This window comes from Podarcis liolepis (assembly GCF_965112155.1).
Source record: "Podarcis liolepis genome assembly, chromosome: 13".
NCBI lineage: Eukaryota > Metazoa > Chordata > Lepidosauria > Squamata > Lacertidae > Podarcis > Podarcis liolepis.
Genome location: NC_139573.1, coordinates 9,649,596 through 9,654,499, shown reverse-complemented (window position 1 = coordinate 9,654,499; position 4,904 = coordinate 9,649,596). Strand labels below are relative to the sequence as shown.

Genomic DNA, 4,904 nt, shown 5'->3' with positions numbered 1-4,904 from the left:
TTCTGTTTCTGTTTTGTGTTTTGGTCTGCACTTGTCAGACTGCTAGCCTTTAGCAAACTCTTGAACAGAAGAAGGAGCCCAATCCAAATCTTTGCGTCTTGAGTTCATTGCATGGATGGGCAAATCTTGTATCCCATCTCCCTTTCCTCAGTGTGTTCTCCTGGCTTGGTGACATGGGTGGCACTGTGGTCTAAACCACTGAGCCTCTTGGGCTTGCCGATCGGAAGGTCAGAGGGTTGAATCCATGCGACGGGGTGGGCTCCTGTTGCTCAATCCCAGCTCGTGCCAACCTCGCAGTTCGAAAGCAGGCCAGTGCAAGTAAATAAGTAGGTACCGCTGCGGCAGGAAGGTAAACAGTACTTCCATGTGCTCTGGTTTCCGTCATGGTGTCCCATTGCATCAGAAGCAGTTTAGTCAAGCTGGCCACATGACTCGGAAAGCTGTCTGTGGACAAATGCTGGCTTCTTCAGCCTGAAAAGCGAGCTGAGTGCCGCAACCCCATAGTAGCCTTTGACTGGACTTAACCATCCAGGGGTCCTTTACCTTTTACCTTATACCTGGCTTGGTTGCCTCTTCTGTAAGGAGCTGACTGTTCTCAGTGTTTGGGGGACATTCTGAAAGATTAATTAGCATTATTAATTGGCGTGGGCAATCTCAGATAAAATTTGTAGTACTTAAAAAAACTTTTCTACAACCTCAGGTAGTCTATTAATTAGCATTTTTGTAACCAGGGATGCATTCTTGGTCTGATTAAGCTTATGCTATTTTATTAAATACATATACAAAAAGCTCATGGCAAAGCTGAAACTGCTGTCTGTTAATCTTTCCTTTTTTTCACGAGGACAGAAGAGGAGCTAGCTTTTCTGTCACTTTTGATGATTTCACTGCAATCCAACATAAAATTGATGTGTGGGTTTATGTTTGACAATGCTTTGTAAAAGTGGAGTGAATAATTTCTAATGTTAGTATTTCTAAATTATTTGTGTAAACCTGACAGCAAAATAAAATAAATAAAATAAAATAAAAAATAAAATAAAAAATAAAATAAAATAAAATAAAATAAAATAAAATAAAATAAAATAAAATAAAAATGTTTCTAACAATTAAAATAGAAGTTGCTTGCTGAAGCTCTACTGCAAGAACATTCCACAGGACTGGGCCAATGACACTAAGGACTTGGTCTCATGGTGATGTCAACTGAGGCTCATCATCTCAGGGGACAACCAGCAATCCTTGAACATATAATCTCTGCTTCATTTTCATCTTATGCATGAAAACATAACAAAGCATTCTTGCTGCTTGATGAGTTGCCCTTGTTTCTTTTTAAAAAACTTTCCGACTCTTTAATTAGTGTTCTTAATTAGCACGGGGGAAACTATTAAAATCTTGGATGACTTTTTTCTTGCAATCCCATGTGGCATTGATGAAAAGTTCACAAGTGGAGATGAGAGCAGGAGAATTCATAAGAATGATGTTTTACATTAGGACTATTACAGTGACACACTCATTTGTCATTATGCTTCTTCTTCTTTTAATATTCACGTCAATGTATTTGTGTGGTGTGTGTGCACGTGCGCGTACATGTGCGTGTATTATCTAGATTTGGGCAAATGCTTGCAGAAGAAAAGAATATGTGGAACATGATGCTGTCGCCCTTGTTCTTGAATTTACCTTTACAAGTTAATGGGAAAACAGTGCTCACTGGATTCCATAGGACATAAGACAGGAAGACCAACACTAGGTGGAGCCACATCTAACTAATTCTAGTTTTGTCCTCATCCTGGTCTGTGCTGAGTTTTTATAAGAGTGACTCTGAGACAAATGAGGAGAAATTTGACAAGTAGTGCCACCCTCTGGACTGGATGTAAGTAAGACAGCATGAGGGGGGGATTGCAGAGGGCAGACTGAGGTTGGTAGGGCACTGCCCCATTTTTCCTAATGGGGGGGGGAGGGTGTCCCCCCAATGCAACAGAAGACACATTCCCAACTGAGTTTCATTTAAACTGCTCCTATTCAAGTACATGGGGAAAAAACATTGTTCGGGGATAAATATATCAATATGCAATGAATAAAGTTTACAGGGTAGAAATATTTAGGAAATTGATGAAAGTGGAACAAAAACAAAGTAATACTAATAACACAACGAATAAAAGAAGATTAAGGGAAGGAGGTCAAACATGGGTGGAGGGAAGTCCGTATTTTTATGTATTTTTTGGTGTGTGCTTTTTATTTTTTTATTTTGTGTAATTTGTTTATCCCCCTTTTTTCTTGTGATATTGTTTGGTTTCTGTTACTACAATTCAGTAAAGTTAAATAAAAACTAAACAATAAACTGCTCCTATCCATTCTGAGTTGTTACCTAATTGCTTTTATTGCAAAAAAGGAACAATATTCATACAGCGTAACTGAACGTAGCACCTATTTATATATTCAGCCATGGGTTAACCAAAACATATTGTTATAGATATGTTTGCTGGTGTGGTGATGAGCAGTTTTTTATTAAATTTATTGTTCTTTTAAAGGAAGGCAGGCAGGAAGGAAGGAAATGGAAGAAGGAAATGTTACATCAATCAATGAATTCATTCTTCTGGGATTCCCTGAGCTCCATGGCATGAGGATGCCATTTGTTGGGATTGTACTTCTGATGTACCTTCTCTCCATTTCAGGCAACTGCCTCATCATTACCGTGGTCTTCATAGAACACAAGCTCCATACACCCATGTATTTCTTCCTCAGCAATTTTTCCTTGGCTGAGCTCTGCAGTAGCACAACTGTGATTCCGAAGATGCTAACCAACATGGTCTTGGACCAAAACACCATTTGCTACACGTGTTGCATGACTCAGACTTTTATGGTCTTCTCGATGGGAGCCATTCAATTCATTAACCTCACCGTCATGTCCTTTGACCGCTACACAGCCATCTGCCAACCTTTTAAGTACAATATCAAGATGACTAACACACTCTCCTTCCACCTATCATTGATGGCTTGGGTTGTAGGGTTTACAGTTATATTTTTTCAACTCATAGTTGTGTGGACTACTTACCCATTCTGTGAAATGTCATCGATCACTTCTTTTGCGATATTGGACCTGTTTTGAAATTGGCTTGTGCTGATACAACTGTGTGGGAGCTTGCGAGTTTGTTTTATAGTGCCATTATTATGTGTGGCTCATTTTTCTTCTCAGTGGGCTCTTATGCATGCATTCTAAAGACCATTGTTCAGATTCCATCTGTCACCGGGCGGTCCAAGGCATTTTCCACTTGTTCCTCTCATCTCACTATTGTGGGCATCTTCTATGGGGCAACGTTTTTCATGTACCTGAGGCCTTCAACCCAAGGTGACACCCGAATCAACAAAGTCATATTCATGGTGATCTGTGTTGTTTTGCCAACCTTAAGCCCTTTCATCTTCACAATACGAAACAATGACTTCAAAACTGCTGCGAAAAAAGCAATGGGCAGAATTTGCCAGCTGCCTTCCTCTGTGGTCATGAGATTGCTCAAGCAGTGTTCCTTGCAAAGCACATTCAGCAAATTATTTAATAAGCATATTCAGAAGACTTGGGAGTGTCACTGAGATCAGGGGTATATTGTCAGCTATTTCTTAGAACTTAAAAAAAAAAAAAACAGAAGGGAAAATGTGGTAATACTCAGGGTGCTCATTTGGAAGATTTATGGTAATTCAGGTTCTCCCTGATAGTGCAAATAACATTTGCTCAGTGTGGGCACATTTAAATTAATGGACCTAGCAGTCATGTCTGTTAATGTCGATGGGTCTACTTTGAGTAGTACTCAGTTGAATACCACCCATACTCTCCTTCTTTCTAAAGTTGCAAAAATAGTTGTTTATCATTTGTTTCCAGGAGCTATGGGGTGGAATTCAAAGAGCTCTGTTACACGATTCCATCGGGCTCTTCCATTCTTTAAAAAATACCCATAAACTCAAAGCAGATGCTGCTGCTTCTTGGTCCTTCTCTCTATTTTTCATGAAGAAAGAAGAGGAACTGAATCTTATGTCGCTTGCTATTATTTCGCTGGTGATCTCTGTACAAGTGATTATTTGGTTTATTTCTGACAATTTAATGACTTATAATATTGGTGTTCAAGATTAGTTCAGACTTATGATTGGTATAGTTTTAAGAATGGAGATTCATAGCTTAATGAGAAAGCTGTCTCATTTACTGTATTTTTCGCTCTATAAGATGCACCAGACCATAAGAAGGACCTAGTTTTTGGAGGAGAAAAACAAGAAAAAAAATATTCTGAATCTCAGAAGCCAGAACAGCAAGAGGGATTGCTGCGCAGCGAAAGCAGCAATCCCTCTTCCTGTTCTGGTTTCTGGGATAGCTGTGCAGCCTGCATTCGCTCCATAAGTCGCACACACATTTCCCCTTACTTTTTAGGAGGGAAAAAGTGAGTCTTATAGAGCAAAAAATACGGTAAATCCTGTAAGGTCTTCTGAATACTTCCATTAGTATCAAATTATCCTAGAAGACTCTCAGTCAGTGAGATTGATCCAGTTTTATTTCTCTGCTGCTACTGATGCTGTTTATGCTGTTGGTTCTGGAATTAAACTCTGACAATGGTGTGAACGTTCTACAATAATGGCAAGTGTACAAAATGAGCTGCTAACAGAAATCATAATTAAGAGAAGGACTAGAGAAATAAATTAATTTTACTACAGGAAGCAGCTGCCTTAAAACATCTCTCTCCAGAAATAAGCTGATGTTACTCAAGGAAGAACATCATACTTAAAACCTAATATTTATAATGCTGGTTCTAGTGTACTAGCATTTAGATCATAATATTTTTCTTTTTAGGATTTCTGCCTTGATTTCTGTCTTAATACATTTTGTCATATGCTTTAAATATATTTTGACACCTGGGGCCTTTCATATGAAT

The 4,904-nt window shown here is 38.8% G+C and overlaps 1 pseudogene across 1 annotated transcript; it reads left to right on the top strand.

The window, feature by feature from the left end:
- Window positions 1-2,617: 2,617 nt before the first annotated feature.
- On the top strand, window positions 2,618-3,579 carry LOC310692578 (olfactory receptor 6X1-like; annotated as a pseudogene). The gene has a single exon. The product of its transcript is annotated as an olfactory receptor 6X1-like (transcript).
- Window positions 3,580-4,904: the final 1,325 nt, after the last annotated feature.